This window comes from Lycium barbarum, chromosome 11 (assembly GCF_019175385.1).
Source record: "Lycium barbarum isolate Lr01 chromosome 11, ASM1917538v2, whole genome shotgun sequence".
In the NCBI taxonomy this organism is placed as follows: domain Eukaryota; kingdom Viridiplantae; phylum Streptophyta; class Magnoliopsida; order Solanales; family Solanaceae; genus Lycium; species Lycium barbarum.
Window position 1 is genome coordinate 94010482 of NC_083347.1, and position 12859 is coordinate 94023340.

Genomic DNA, 12859 nt, shown 5'->3' on the forward strand with positions numbered 1-12859 from the left:
CTTTTAACTAAATATTTTATCGCCTAGATTTTTACTGAAGATGATGAAAATTGTGCACCAATTGTGGAGGAAATATTGAAATTGAATGCGATAACAGGTGTTTTTTCAAAAATCGGCTCGGCCAAACCGCCTTGCGGCACTTTGGGCGGCTAGATCCGCAAAATACGCAAATATAAAAAAAAAAAATAGCGTAAATCGGACGTGCGAGCGCAATGTTATGATCGTTTTAAAGGATTATAGAATTTAGAGCGCTAGGAATGACGGATGCGATCATACCAGCACTAACGCACATGGATCCAATCAGAACTCCAAAGTTAAGCGTGCTTGGGCGAGAGTAGTACTAGGATGGGTGACCCCCTGGGAAGTCCTCGTGTTGCATCCCTTCTTTTGTCGCTTTTTAACTAAATATTTTTTATCTCTAGATTTTTACTGAAGATGAATGAAAAGTGTGCACCAATTTGGAGAAATATTGAAATTGAATGCGATAACAGGTGTTTTTTTCGAAAATCGGCTCGGCCAAACCGCCTTACGGCAGTTTGGGCGGCTAGATCCCGCAAAAATACGCAAAATCAAAAAAAAAATCGCGTAAATCGGACGTGCGAGCGCAATGTTATGACCGTTTAAAGGGCTTTATAGAATTTAGAGCGCTAGGAATAACGGATGCGATCATACCAGCACTAACGCACCGGATCCCATTAGAACTCCGAAGTTAAGCGTGCTTGGGCGAGAGTAGTACTAGGATGGGTGACCCCGTGGGAAGTCCTCGTGTTGCATCCCTCCTTTGTCGCTTTTAATTAAATATTTTTTATCCCTAGATTTTTACTGAAGATGAATGAAAATTGTGCACCAATTTGGAGAAATATTGAAATTGAATGCGATAACAGGTGTTTTTTCAAAAATCGGCTCGGCCAAACCGCCTTGCGGCACTTTGGGCGGCTAGATCTCGCAAAATACGCAAAAATAAAAAAAAACGTAAATCGGACATGCGAGCGCAATGTTATGACCCTTTAAAGGGCTTTATAGAATTTAGAGCGCTAGGAATGACGGATGCGATCATACCAGCACTAACGCACCGGATCCCATCAGAACTCCGAAGTTAAGCGTGCTTGGGCGAGAGTAGTACTAGGATGGGTGACCCCCTGGGAAGTCCTCGTGTTGCATCCCTCCTTTTGTCGCTTTTAACTAAATATTTTTTATCGCTAGATTTTACTGAAGATGAATGAAAATTGTGCACCAATTTGGAGAAATATTGAAATTGAATGCGATAACAGGTGTTTTTTTCGAAAATCGGCTCGGCCAAACCGCCTTGCGGCACTTTGGGCGGCTAGATCTCGCAAAATACGCAAAATCAAAAAAAAAATCGCGTAAATCGGACGTGCGAGCGCAATGGTATGACCCTTTAAAGGGCTTTATAGAATTTAGAGCGCTAGGAATGACGGATGCGATCATACCAGCACTAACGCACCGGATCCTATCAGAACTCCGAAGTTAAGCGTGCTTGGGCGAGAGTAGTACTAGGATGGGTGACCCCCTGGGAAGTCCTCGTGTTGCATCCCTCCTTTTGTCGCTTTTAACTAAATATTTTTTATCGCTAGATTTTTACTGAAGATGAATGAAAATTGTGCACGAATTTGGAGAAATATTGAAATTGAATGCGATAACAGGTGTTTTTTCAAAAATCGGCTCGGCCAAACCGCCTTGCGGCACTTTGGGCGGCTAGATCTCGCAAAATACGCAAAATAAAAAAAAAATCGCGTAAATCGGACGTGCGAGCGCAATGTTATGACCGTTTAAAGGGCTTTATAGAATTTAGAGCGCTAGGAATGACGGATGCGATCATACCAGCACTAACGCACCGGATCCCATCAGAACTCCGAAGTTAAGCGTGCTTGGGCGAGAGTAGTACTAGGATGGGTGACCCCTGGGAAGTCCTCGTGTTGCATCCCTCCTTTTGTCGCTTTTAACTAAATATTTTTTATCGCTAGATTTTTACTGAAGATGAATGAAAATTGTGCACCAATTTGGAGAAATATTGAAATTGAATGCGATAACAGGTGTTTTTTCGAAAATCGGCTCGGCCAAACCGCCTTGCGGCACTTTGGGCGGCTAGATCTTCGCAAAATACGCAAAATTAAAAAAAAATCGCGTAAATCGACGTGCGAGCGCAATGTTATGACTCGTTTAAAGGGCTTTATAGAATTTAGAGCGCTAGGAATGACGGATGCGATCATACCAGCACTAACGCACCGGATCCCATCAGAACTCCGAAGTTAAGCGTGCTTGGGCGAGAGTAGTACTAGGATGGGTGACCCCCTGGGAAGTCCTCGTGTTGCATCCCTCCTTTTGTCGCTTTTAATTAAATATTTTTTATCCCTAGATTTTTACTGAAGATGAATGAAAATTGTGCACCAATTTGGAGAAATATTGAAATTGAATGCGATAACAGGTGTTTTTTCAAAAATCGGCTCGGCAAACCGCCTTGCGGCACTTTGGGCGGCTAGATCTCGCAAAATACGCAAAAATAAAAAACGTAAATCGGACATGCGAGCGCATGTTATGACCGTTTAAAGGCTTTAAGAATTTAGCGCTAGGAATGACGGATGCGTCATACCAGCACTAACGCACCGATCCATCAGAACTCCGAAGTTATCCCTGTCGGTCAGATTAGTACTGGGTACCGCCCAGTCCGTGATTGGAGTTCTGATGGGATCCGGTGCGTTAGTGCTGGTATGATCGCATCCGTCATTCCTAGCGCTCTAAATTCTATAAAGCCCTTCAAACGGTCATAACATTGCGCTCGCACGTCCGATTTACGCGATTTTTTTTATTTGCGTATTTTGCGAGATCTAGCAGCCCAAGTGCGCAAGGCGGTTTGGCCGAGCCGATTTTCGAAAAAACACCTGTTATCGCATTCAATTTCAATATTTCTCCAAATGGTGCACAATTTTCATTCATCTTCAGTAAAAATCTAGCGATAAAAATATTTAATTAAAAGCGACAAAAGGAGGGATGCAACACGAGGACTTCCCAGGGGGTCACCCATCCTAGTACTACTCTCGCCCAAGCACGCTTAACTTCGGAGTTCTGATGGGATCCGGTGCGTTAGTGCTGGTATGATCGCATCCGTCATTCCTAGCGCTCTAAATTCTATAAAGCCCTTTAAACGGTCATAACATTGCGCTCGCACGTCCGATTTACGCGATTTTTTTTTTATTTTGCGTATTTTGCGAGATCTAGCCGCCCAAAGTGCCGCAAGGCGGTTTGGCCGAGCCGATTTTCGAAAAAACACCTGTTATCGCATTCAATTTCAATATTTCTCCAAATTGGTGCACAATTTTCATTCATCTTCAGTAAAAATCTAGCGATAAAAAATATTTAGTTAAAAGCGACAAAAGGAGGGATGCAACACGAGGACTTCCCAGGGGGTCACCCATCCTAGTACTACTCTCGCCCAAGCACGCTTAACTTCGGAGTTCTGATGGGATCCGGTGCGTTAGTGCTGGTATGATCGCATCCGTCATTCCTAGCGCTCTAAATTCTATAAAGCCCTTTAAACGGTCATAACATTGCGCTCGCACGTCCGATTTACGCGATTTTTTTTTTATTTTGCGTATTTTTGCGGGATCTAGCCGCCCAAACTGCCGCAAGGCGGTTTGGCCGAGCCGATTTTCGAAAAAACACCTGTTATCGCATTCAATTTCAATATTTCTCCAAATTGGTGCACAATTTTCATTCATCTTCAGTAAAAATCTAGTGATAAAAAATATTTAGTTAAAGCGACAAAAGGAGGGATGCAACACGAGGACTTCCCAGGGGGTCACCCATCCTAGTACTACTCTCGCCCAAGCACGCTTAACTTCGGAGTTCTGATGGGATCCGGTGCGTTAGTGCTGGTATGATCGCATCCGTCATTCCTAGCGCTCTAAATTCTATAAAGCCCTTTAAACGGTCATAACATTGCGCTCGCACGTCCGATTTACGCGATTTTTTTTTTATTTTGCGTATTTTTGCGAGATCTAGCCGCCCAAACTGCCGCAAGGCGGTTTGGCCGAGCCGATTTTCGAAAAAACACCTGTTATCGCATTCAATTTCAATATTCTCCAAATTGGTGCACAATTTCATTCATCTTCAGTCCGAATGTCCGTGACACAATGGTTTCATTCACAAAAGGAGAGATGCAATACTTCAGTAATGAAATAAGTCCTAAACGCGTCCGTTTACGCAATTGTTTTTTTGATTTTGCGTATTTTTGCGGGATCTAGCCGCCCAAACTGCCGCAAGGCGGTTTAGTTAAAATTTCCCTCATAGAAGGGAACGTGCACTTGTTGGTACACGAGGACTTCCCAGATCATAGCATTGCGCTACGTCCGATTACGCGATGTTTTTATTTGTTTTGCGTATTTTGCGAGATCTAGCCGCCCAAAATCCGCAGCAAGGCGGTTTGGCGCGAGCCGATCACCTGATATATCGCATTCAATATATAGCCGCCAACTGTAGTTAAAAGCCAATGAGACTTCCCAGGGGGTCTTAACTTCGGAGTTCTGATAGGATCTGGTGCGTTAGTACTGGTATGATCTAAACGGTTATAACTCCGATCTACCGCCCAAAACTGCGTTTAGCCGAAAAAAACCGCATTCAATTTTTATTATTTTGCAAGTGGGTCATATATGGGATCCGTGCGTTAGTGCTGGTATGATCGCATCCGTCTTCGCCGCCCATGAGTTCGAATCTGCACTACTGTAGTTCGCGGTCTCTAAATTCTTGCGAAAGTGTGTTGTATTGCCTTTACACGGTCAATTTTTGCGCACGCACCGGGGTCAGCGAGGACCAGGGGGTCACATCTATAACTCTCGACCGCTCTCGATGCTCGCACCGATTTTTTGCGCTGAGTTCTGAGGCGTGGGATTTGGTGCGAGGGGGTCACCCATACTAGTACGCCCAGCACGCTGATTCTGAGGTTAATTGTATGATCGCATCCGTATTCCTGAGCGCTCTAAATAGATCTATTTTGCAAAATGTTTAGCCGAGCCCGATTTCAAAAAACCACCTGTATCACATTCAATTTCAATATTTCTTCAAATTGGTGCACACTTTTCATTCATCTTCAGGTGCACAATTTTCATTCATCTTCAGTAAAATCTAGCGATAAAAAATATTTAGTTAAAAGCGACAAAAGGAGGGATGCAACACGAGGACTTCCCAGGGGGTCACCCATCCTAGTACTACTCTCGCCCAAGCACGCTTAACTTCGGAGTTCTGATGGGATCCGGTGCGTTAGTGCTGGTATGATCGCATCCGTTATTCCTAGCGCTCTAAATTCTATAAAGCCCTTTAAACGGTCATAACATTGCGCTCGCACGTCCGATTTACGCGATTTTTTTTTTATTTTGCGTATTTTGCGAGATCTAGCCGCCCAAACTGCCGCAAGGCGGTTTGGCCGAGCCGATTTTCGAAAAAACACCTGTTATCGCATTCAATTTCAATATTTCTCCAAATTGGTGCACAATTTTCATTCATCTTCAGTAAAAATCTAGGATAAAAAATATTTAGTTAAAAGCGACAAAAGGAGGGATGCAACACGAGGACTTCCCAGGGGGTCACCCATCCTAGTACTACTCTCGCCCAAGCACGCTTAACTTCGGAGTTCTGATGGGATCCGGTGCGTTAGTGCTGGTATGATCGCATCCGTCATTCCTAGCGCTCTAAATTCTATAAAGCCCTTTAAACGGTCATAACATTGCGCTCGCACGTCCGATTTACGCGATTTTTTTTTTATTTTGCGTATTTTGCGAGATCTAGCCGCCCAAAGTGCCGCAAGGCGGTTTGGCCGAGCCGATTTTCGAAAAAACACCTGTTATCGCATTCAATTTCAATATTTCTCCAAATTGGTGCACAATTTTCATTCATCTTCAGTAAAAATCTAGCGATAAAAAATATTTAGTTAAAAGCGACAAAAGGAGGGATGCAACACGAGGACTTCCCAGGGGGTCACCCATCCTAGTACTACTCTCGCCCAAGCACGCTTAACTTCGGAGTTCTGATGGGATCCGGTGCGTTAGTGCTGGTATGATCGCATCCGTTATTCCTAGCGCTCTAAATTCTATAAAGCCCTTTAAACGGTCATAACATTGCGCTCGCACGTCCGATTTACGCGATTTTTTTTTTGATTTTGCGTATTTTTGCGGGATCTAGCCGCCCAAACTGCCGCAAGGCGGTTTGGCCGAGCCGATTTTCGAAAAAACACCTGTTATCGCATTCAATTTCAATATTTCTCCAAATTGGTGCACAATTTTCATTCATCTTCAGTAAAAATCTAGCGATAAAAAATATTTAGTTAAAAGCGACAAAAGGAGGGATGCAACACGAGGACTTCCCAGGGGGTCACCCATCCTAGTACTACTCTCGCCCAAGCACGCTTAACTTCGGAGTTCTGATGGGATCCGGTGCGTTAGTGCTGGTATGATCGCATCCGTCATTCCTAGCGCTCTAAATTCTATAAAGCCCTTTAAACGGTCATAACATTGCGCTCGCACGTCCGATTTACGCGATTTTTTTTTTATTTTGCGTATTTTTGCGAGATCTAGCCGCCCAAAGTGCCGCAAGGCGGTTTGGCCGAGCCGATTTTCGAAAAAACACCTGTTATCGCATTCAATTTCAATATTTCTCCAAATTGGTGCACAATTTTCATTCATCTTCAGTAAAAATCTAGGATAAAAAATATTTAGTTAAAAGCGACAAAAGGAGGGATGCAACACGAGGACTTCCCAGGGGGTCACCCATCCTAGTACTACTCTCGCCCAAGCACGCTTAACTTCGGAGTTCTGATGGGATCCGGTGCGTTAGTGCTGGTATGATCGCATCCGTTATTCCTAGCGCTCTAAATTCTATAAAGCCCTTTAAACGGTCATAACATTGCGCTCGCACGTCCGATTTACGCGATTTTTTTTTTTATTTTGCGTATTTTTGCGGGATCTAGCCGCCCAAACTGCCGCAAGGCGGTTTGGCCGAGCCGATTTTCGAAAAAACACCTGTTATCGCATTCAATTTCAATATTTCTCCAAATTGGTGCACAATTTTCATTCATCTTCAGTAAAAATCTAGCGATAAAAAATATTTAGTTAAAAGCGACAAAAGGAGGGATGCAACACGAGGACTTCCCAGGGGGTCACCCATCCTAGTACTACTCTCGCCCAAGCACGCTTAACTTCGGAGTTCTGATGGGATCCGGTGCGTTAGTGCTGGTATGATCGCATCCGTCATTCCTAGCGCTCTAAATTCTATAAAGCCCTTTAAACGGTCATAACATTGCGCTCGCACGTCCGATTTACGCGATTTTTTTTTTATTTTGCGTATTTTGCGAGATCTAGCCGCCCAAAGTGCCGCAAGGCGGTTTGGCCGAGCCGATTTTCGAAAAAACACCTGTTATCGCATTCAATTTCAATATTTCTCCAAATTGGTGCACAATTTTCATTCATCTTCAGTAAAAATCTAGGATAAAAAATATTTAAGTTAAAAGCGACAAAAGGAGGGATGCAACACGAGGACTTCCCAGGGGGTCACCCATCCTAGTACTACTCTCGCCCAAGCACGCTTAACTTCGGAGTTCTGATGGGATCCGGTGCGTTAGTGCTGGTATGATCGCATCCGTTATTCCTAGCGCTCTAAATTCTATAAAGCCCTTTAAACGGTCATAACATTGCGCTCGCACGTCCGATTTACGCGATTTTTTTTTTATTTTGCGTATTTTGCGAGATCTAGCCGCCCAAACTGCCGCAAGGCGGTTTGGCCGAGCCGATTTTCGAAAAAACACCTGTTATCGCATTCAATTTCAATATTTCTCCAAATTGGTGCACAATTTTCATTCATCTTCAGTAAAAATCTAGGATAAAAAATATTTAAGTTAAAAGCGACAAAAGGAGGGATGCAACACGAGGACTTCCCAGGGGGTCACCCATCCTAGTACTACTCTCGCCCAAGCACGCTTAACTTCGGAGTTCTGATGGGATCCGGTGCGTTAGTGCTGGTATGATCGCATCCGTCATTCCTAGCGCTCTAAATTCTATAAAGCCCTTTAAACGGTCATAACATTGCGCTCGCACGTCCGATTTACGCGATTTTTTTTTTGATTTTGCGTATTTTTGCGGGATCTAGCCGCCCAAACTGCCGCAAGGCGGTTTGGCCGAGCCGATTTTCGAAAAAACACCTGTTATCGCATTCAATTTCAATATTTCTCCAAATTGGTGCACAATTTTCATTCATCTTCAGTAAAAATCTAGCGATAAAAAATATTTAGTTAAAAGCGACAAAAGGAGGGATGCAACACGAGGACTTCCCAGGGGGTCACCCATCCTAGTACTACTCTCGCCCAAGCACGCTTAACTTCGGAGTTCTGATGGGATCCGGTGCGTTAGTGCTGGTATGATCGCATCCGTCATTCCTAGCGCTCTAAATTCTATAAAGCCCTTTAAACGGTCATAACATTGCGCTCGCCTGTCCGATTTACGCGATTTTTTTTTTATTTTGCGTATTTTGCGAGATCTAGCCGCCCAAAGTGCCGCAAGGCGGTTTGGCCGAGCCGATTTTCGAAAAAACACCTGTTATCGCATTCAATTTCAATATTTCTCCAAATTGGTGCACAATTTTCATTCATCTTCAGTAAAAATCTAGGATAAAAAATATTTAGTTAAAAGCGACAAAAGGAGGGATGCAACACGAGGACTTCCCAGGGGGTCACCCATCCTAGTACTACTCTCGCCCAAGCACGCTTAACTTCGGAGTTCTGATGGGATCCGGTGCGTTAGTGCTGGTATGATCGCATCCGTTATTCCTAGCGCTCTAAATTCTATAAAGCCCTTTAAACGGTCATAACATTGCGCTCGCACGTCCGATTTACGCGATTTTTTTTTTATTTTGCGTATTTTGCGAGATCTAGCCGCCCAAAGTGCCGCAAGGCGGTTTGGCCGAGCCGATTTTCGAAAAAACACCTGTTATCGCATTCAATTTCAATATTTCTCCAAATTGGTGCACAATTTTCATTCATCTTCAGTAAAAATCTAGGATAAAAAATATTTAGTTAAAAGCGACAAAAGGAGGGATGCAACACGAGGACTTCCCAGGGGGTCACCCATCCTAGTACTACTCTCGCCCAAGCACGCTTAACTTCGGAGTTCTGATGGGATCCGGTGCGTTAGTGCTGGTATGATCGCATCCGTCATTCCTAGCGCTCTAAATTCTATAAAGCCCTTTAAACGGTCATAACATTGCGCTCGCACGTCCGATTTACGCGATTTTTTTTTTTATTTTGCGTATTTTTGCGGGATCTAGCCGCCCAAACTGCCGCAAGGCGGTTTGGCCGAGCCGATTTTCGAAAAAACACCTGTTATCGCATTCAATTTCAATATTTCTCCAAATTGGTGCACAATTTTCATTCATCTTCAGTAAAAATCTAGGATAAAAAATATTTAGTTAAAAGCGACAAAAGGAGGGATGCAACACGAGGACTTCCCAGGGGGTCACCCATCCTAGTACTACTCTCGCCCAAGCACGCTTAACTTCGGAGTTCTGATGGGATCCGGTGCGTTAGTGCTGGTATGATCGCATCCGTCATTCCTAGCGCTCTAAATTCTATAAAGCCCTTTAAACGGTCATAACATTGCGCTCGCACGTCCGATTTACGCGATTTTTTTTTTATTTTGCGTATTTTGCGAGATCTAGCCGCCCAAAGTGCCGCAAGGCGGTTTGGCCGAGCCGATTTTCGAAAAAACACCTGTTATCGCATTCAATTTCAATATTTCTCCAAATTGGTGCACAATTTTCATTCATCTTCAGTAAAAATCTAGCGATAAAAAATATTTAGTTAAAAGCGACAAAAGGAGGGATGCAACACGAGGACTTCCCAGGGGGTCACCCATCCTAGTACTACTCTCGCCCAAGCACGCTTAACTTCGGAGTTCTGATGGGATCCGGTGCGTTAGTGCTGGTATGATCGCATCCGTTATTCCTAGCGCTCTAAATTCTATAAAGCCCTTTAAACGGTCATAACATTGCGCTCGCACGTCCGATTTACGCGATTTTTTTTTTGATTTTGCGTATTTTGCGAGATCTAGCCGCCCAAACTGCCGCAAGGCGGTTTGGCCGAGCCGATTTTCGAAAAAACACCTGTTATCGCATTCAATTTCAATATTTCTCCAAATTGGTGCACAATTTTCATTCATCTTCAGTAAAAATCTAGGATAAAAAATATTTAGTTAAAAGCGACAAAAGGAGGGATGCAACACGAGGACTTCCCAGGGGGTCACCCATCCTAGTACTACTCTCGCCCAAGCACGCTTAACTTCGGAGTTCTGATGGGATCCGGTGCGTTAGTGCTGGTATGATCGCATCCGTCATTCCTAGCGCTCTAAATTCTATAAAGCCCTTTAAACGGTCATAACATTGCGCTCGCACGTCCGATTTACGCGATTTTTTTTTTTATTTTGCGTATTTTGCGAGATCTAGCCGCCCAAACTGCCGCAAGGCGGTTTGGCCGAGCCGATTTTCGAAAAAACACCTGTTATCGCATTCAATTTCAATATTTCTCCAAATTGGTGCACAATTTTCATTCATCTTCAGTAAAAATCTAGTGATAAAAAATATTTAGTTAAAAGCGACAAAAGGAGGGATGCAACACGAGGACTTCCCAGGGGGTCACCCATCCTAGTACTACTCTCGCCCAAGCACGCTTAACTTCGGAGTTCTGATGGGATCCGGTGCGTTAGTGCTGGTATGATCGCATCCGTCATTCCTAGCGCTCTAAATTCTATAAAGCCCTTTAAACGGTCATAACATTGCGCTCGCACGTCCGATTTACGCGATTTTTTTTTTATTTTGCGTATTTTGCGAGATCTAGCCGCCCAAAGTGCCGCAAGGCGGTTTGGCCGAGCCGATTTTCGAAAAAACACCTGTTATCGCATTCAATTTCAATATTTCTCCAAATTGGTGCACAATTTTCATTCATCTTCAGTAAAAATCTAGCGATAAAAAATATTTAGTTAAAAGCGACAAAAGGAGGGATGCAACACGAGGACTTCCCAGGGGGTCACCCATCCTAGTACTACTCTCGCCCAAGCACGCTTAACTTCGGAGTTCTGATGGGATCCGGTGCGTTAGTGCTGGTATGATCGCATCCGTCATTCCTAGCGCTCTAAATTCTATAAAGCCCTTTAAACGGTCATAACATTGCGCTCGCACGTCCGATTTACGCGATTTTTTTTTTATTTTGCGTATTTTTGCGAGATCTAGCCGCCCAAAGTGCCGCAAGGCGGTTTGGCCGAGCCGATTTTCGAAAAAACACCTGTTATCGCATTCAATTTCAATATTTCTCCAAATTGGTGCACAATTTTCATTCATCTTCAGTAAAAATCTAGGATAAAAAATATTTAGTTAAAAGCGACAAAAGGAGGGATGCAACACGAGGACTTCCCAGGGGGTCACCCATCCTAGTACTACTCTCGCCCAAGCACGCTTAACTTCGGAGTTCTGATGGGATCCGGTGCGTTAGTGCTGGTATGATCGCATCCGTCATTCCTAGCGCTCTAAATTCTATAAAGCCCTTTAAACGGTCATAACATTGCGCTCGCACGTCCGATTTACGCGATTTTTTTTTTATTTTGCGTATTTTGCGAGATCTAGCCGCCCAAACTGCCGCAAGGCGGTTTGGCCGAGCCGATTTTCGAAAAAACACCTGTTATCGCATTCAATTTCAATATTTCTCCAAATTGGTGCACAATTTTCATTCATCTTCAGTAAAAATCTAGGATAAAAAATATTTAGTTAAAAGCGACAAAAGGAGGGATGCAACACGAGGACTTCCCAGGGGGTCACCCATCCTAGTACTACTCTCGCCCAAGCACGCTTAACTTCGGAGTTCTGATGGGATCCGGTGCGTTAGTGCTGGTATGATCGCATCCGTCATTCCTAGCGCTCTAAATTCTATAAAGCCCTTTAAACGGTCATAACATTGCGCTCGCACGTCCGATTTACGCGATTTTTTTTTTGATTTTGCGTATTTTTGCGGGATCTAGCCGCCCAAACTGCCGCAAGGCGGTTTGGCCGAGCCGATTTTCGAAAAAACACCTGTTATCGCATTCAATTTCAATATTTCTCCAAATCGGTGCACAATTTTCATTCATCTTCAGTAAAAATCTAGCGATAAAAAATATTTAGTTAAAAGCGACAAAAGGAGGGATGCAACACGAGGACTTCCCAGGGGGTCACCCATCCTAGTACTACTCTCGCCCAAGCACGCTTAACTTCGGAGTTCTGATGGGATCCGGTGCGTTAGTGCTGGTATGATCGCATCCGTCATTCCTAGCGCTCTAAATTCTATAAAGCCCTTTAAACGGTCATAACATTGCGCTCGCACGTCCGATTTACGCGATTTTTTTTTTATTTTGCGTATTTTGCGAGATCTAGCCGCCCAAAGTGCCGCAAGGCGGTTTGGCCGAGCCGATTTTCGAAAAAACACCTGTTATCGCATTCAATTTCAATATTTCTCCAAATTGGTGCACAATTTTCATTCATCTTCAGTAAAAATCTAGTGATAAAAAATATTTAGTTAAAAGCGACAAAAGGAGGGATGCAACACGAGGACTTCCCAGGGGGTCACCCATCCTAGTACTACTCTCGCCCAAGCACGCTTAACTTCGGAGTTCTGATGGGATCCGGTGCGTTAGTGCTGGTATGATCGCATCCGTTATTCCTAGCGCTCTAAATTCTATAAAGCCCTTTAAACGGTCATAACATTGCGCTCGCACGTCCGATTTACGCGATTTTTTTTTTGATTTTGCGTATTTTTGCGGGATCTAGCCGCCCAAACTGC

At 43.9% G+C, this 12859-nt stretch overlaps 29 non-coding genes across 29 annotated transcripts; 6 read left to right on the forward strand and 23 right to left on the reverse strand.

Annotated features, from left to right (window-relative positions):
• The first annotated feature begins 262 nt into the window (after positions 1 to 262).
• On the forward strand, positions 263 to 382 carry LOC132620849 (5S ribosomal RNA). The gene has a single exon (XR_009575275.1). It is a non-coding gene; the product is annotated as a 5S ribosomal RNA (ribosomal RNA).
• Positions 383 to 658: 276 nt separating this feature from the next.
• On the forward strand, positions 659 to 777 carry LOC132620764 (5S ribosomal RNA). The gene has a single exon (XR_009575193.1). It is a non-coding gene; the product is annotated as a 5S ribosomal RNA (ribosomal RNA).
• Positions 778 to 1045: 268 nt separating this feature from the next.
• Positions 1046 to 1164, forward strand: LOC132620985 (5S ribosomal RNA). Its single transcript, XR_009575383.1, has one exon. It is a non-coding gene; the product is annotated as a 5S ribosomal RNA (ribosomal RNA).
• Positions 1165 to 1437: 273 nt separating this feature from the next.
• On the forward strand, positions 1438 to 1556 carry LOC132620785 (5S ribosomal RNA). The gene has a single exon (XR_009575213.1). It is a non-coding gene; the product is annotated as a 5S ribosomal RNA (ribosomal RNA).
• A 272-nt stretch (positions 1557 to 1828) lies between these two features.
• Positions 1829 to 1946, forward strand: LOC132620793 (5S ribosomal RNA). Its single transcript, XR_009575221.1, has one exon. It is a non-coding gene; the product is annotated as a 5S ribosomal RNA (ribosomal RNA).
• Positions 1947 to 2219: 273 nt separating this feature from the next.
• On the forward strand, positions 2220 to 2338 carry LOC132620997 (5S ribosomal RNA). Its single transcript, XR_009575394.1, has one exon. It is a non-coding gene; the product is annotated as a 5S ribosomal RNA (ribosomal RNA).
• A 668-nt stretch (positions 2339 to 3006) lies between these two features.
• On the reverse strand, positions 3007 to 3125 carry LOC132620504 (5S ribosomal RNA). The gene has a single exon (XR_009574955.1). It is a non-coding gene; the product is annotated as a 5S ribosomal RNA (ribosomal RNA).
• Positions 3126 to 3397: 272 nt separating this feature from the next.
• LOC132620516 (5S ribosomal RNA) lies at positions 3398 to 3516 on the reverse strand. The gene has a single exon (XR_009574967.1). It is a non-coding gene; the product is annotated as a 5S ribosomal RNA (ribosomal RNA).
• A 272-nt stretch (positions 3517 to 3788) lies between these two features.
• On the reverse strand, positions 3789 to 3907 carry LOC132620595 (5S ribosomal RNA). The gene has a single exon (XR_009575036.1). It is a non-coding gene; the product is annotated as a 5S ribosomal RNA (ribosomal RNA).
• A 1271-nt stretch (positions 3908 to 5178) lies between these two features.
• On the reverse strand, positions 5179 to 5297 carry LOC132620707 (5S ribosomal RNA). Its single transcript, XR_009575140.1, has one exon. It is a non-coding gene; the product is annotated as a 5S ribosomal RNA (ribosomal RNA).
• A 271-nt stretch (positions 5298 to 5568) lies between these two features.
• On the reverse strand, positions 5569 to 5687 carry LOC132620747 (5S ribosomal RNA). Its single transcript, XR_009575177.1, has one exon. It is a non-coding gene; the product is annotated as a 5S ribosomal RNA (ribosomal RNA).
• Positions 5688 to 5959: 272 nt separating this feature from the next.
• LOC132620759 (5S ribosomal RNA) lies at positions 5960 to 6078 on the reverse strand. The gene has a single exon (XR_009575188.1). It is a non-coding gene; the product is annotated as a 5S ribosomal RNA (ribosomal RNA).
• A 274-nt stretch (positions 6079 to 6352) lies between these two features.
• Positions 6353 to 6471, reverse strand: LOC132620771 (5S ribosomal RNA). Its single transcript, XR_009575199.1, has one exon. It is a non-coding gene; the product is annotated as a 5S ribosomal RNA (ribosomal RNA).
• Positions 6472 to 6743: 272 nt separating this feature from the next.
• LOC132620783 (5S ribosomal RNA) lies at positions 6744 to 6862 on the reverse strand. The gene has a single exon (XR_009575211.1). It is a non-coding gene; the product is annotated as a 5S ribosomal RNA (ribosomal RNA).
• Positions 6863 to 7136: 274 nt separating this feature from the next.
• LOC132620795 (5S ribosomal RNA) lies at positions 7137 to 7255 on the reverse strand. The gene has a single exon (XR_009575223.1). It is a non-coding gene; the product is annotated as a 5S ribosomal RNA (ribosomal RNA).
• A 272-nt stretch (positions 7256 to 7527) lies between these two features.
• On the reverse strand, positions 7528 to 7646 carry LOC132620808 (5S ribosomal RNA). The gene has a single exon (XR_009575235.1). It is a non-coding gene; the product is annotated as a 5S ribosomal RNA (ribosomal RNA).
• A 272-nt stretch (positions 7647 to 7918) lies between these two features.
• On the reverse strand, positions 7919 to 8037 carry LOC132620821 (5S ribosomal RNA). The gene has a single exon (XR_009575248.1). It is a non-coding gene; the product is annotated as a 5S ribosomal RNA (ribosomal RNA).
• Positions 8038 to 8311: 274 nt separating this feature from the next.
• Positions 8312 to 8430, reverse strand: LOC132620833 (5S ribosomal RNA). The gene has a single exon (XR_009575259.1). It is a non-coding gene; the product is annotated as a 5S ribosomal RNA (ribosomal RNA).
• Positions 8431 to 8701: 271 nt separating this feature from the next.
• On the reverse strand, positions 8702 to 8820 carry LOC132620844 (5S ribosomal RNA). Its single transcript, XR_009575270.1, has one exon. It is a non-coding gene; the product is annotated as a 5S ribosomal RNA (ribosomal RNA).
• A 271-nt stretch (positions 8821 to 9091) lies between these two features.
• LOC132620855 (5S ribosomal RNA) lies at positions 9092 to 9210 on the reverse strand. Its single transcript, XR_009575281.1, has one exon. It is a non-coding gene; the product is annotated as a 5S ribosomal RNA (ribosomal RNA).
• Positions 9211 to 9483: 273 nt separating this feature from the next.
• Positions 9484 to 9602, reverse strand: LOC132620867 (5S ribosomal RNA). Its single transcript, XR_009575293.1, has one exon. It is a non-coding gene; the product is annotated as a 5S ribosomal RNA (ribosomal RNA).
• A 272-nt stretch (positions 9603 to 9874) lies between these two features.
• On the reverse strand, positions 9875 to 9993 carry LOC132620879 (5S ribosomal RNA). Its single transcript, XR_009575305.1, has one exon. It is a non-coding gene; the product is annotated as a 5S ribosomal RNA (ribosomal RNA).
• Positions 9994 to 10265: 272 nt separating this feature from the next.
• Positions 10266 to 10384, reverse strand: LOC132620890 (5S ribosomal RNA). The gene has a single exon (XR_009575316.1). It is a non-coding gene; the product is annotated as a 5S ribosomal RNA (ribosomal RNA).
• A 273-nt stretch (positions 10385 to 10657) lies between these two features.
• LOC132620902 (5S ribosomal RNA) lies at positions 10658 to 10776 on the reverse strand. Its single transcript, XR_009575327.1, has one exon. It is a non-coding gene; the product is annotated as a 5S ribosomal RNA (ribosomal RNA).
• A 272-nt stretch (positions 10777 to 11048) lies between these two features.
• On the reverse strand, positions 11049 to 11167 carry LOC132620914 (5S ribosomal RNA). Its single transcript, XR_009575339.1, has one exon. It is a non-coding gene; the product is annotated as a 5S ribosomal RNA (ribosomal RNA).
• A 272-nt stretch (positions 11168 to 11439) lies between these two features.
• On the reverse strand, positions 11440 to 11558 carry LOC132620925 (5S ribosomal RNA). Its single transcript, XR_009575351.1, has one exon. It is a non-coding gene; the product is annotated as a 5S ribosomal RNA (ribosomal RNA).
• A 271-nt stretch (positions 11559 to 11829) lies between these two features.
• On the reverse strand, positions 11830 to 11948 carry LOC132620938 (5S ribosomal RNA). Its single transcript, XR_009575363.1, has one exon. It is a non-coding gene; the product is annotated as a 5S ribosomal RNA (ribosomal RNA).
• Positions 11949 to 12222: 274 nt separating this feature from the next.
• On the reverse strand, positions 12223 to 12341 carry LOC132620950 (5S ribosomal RNA). Its single transcript, XR_009575371.1, has one exon. It is a non-coding gene; the product is annotated as a 5S ribosomal RNA (ribosomal RNA).
• Positions 12342 to 12613: 272 nt separating this feature from the next.
• On the reverse strand, positions 12614 to 12732 carry LOC132620963 (5S ribosomal RNA). Its single transcript, XR_009575373.1, has one exon. It is a non-coding gene; the product is annotated as a 5S ribosomal RNA (ribosomal RNA).
• Between the last annotated feature and the right edge of the window lie 127 nt (positions 12733 to 12859).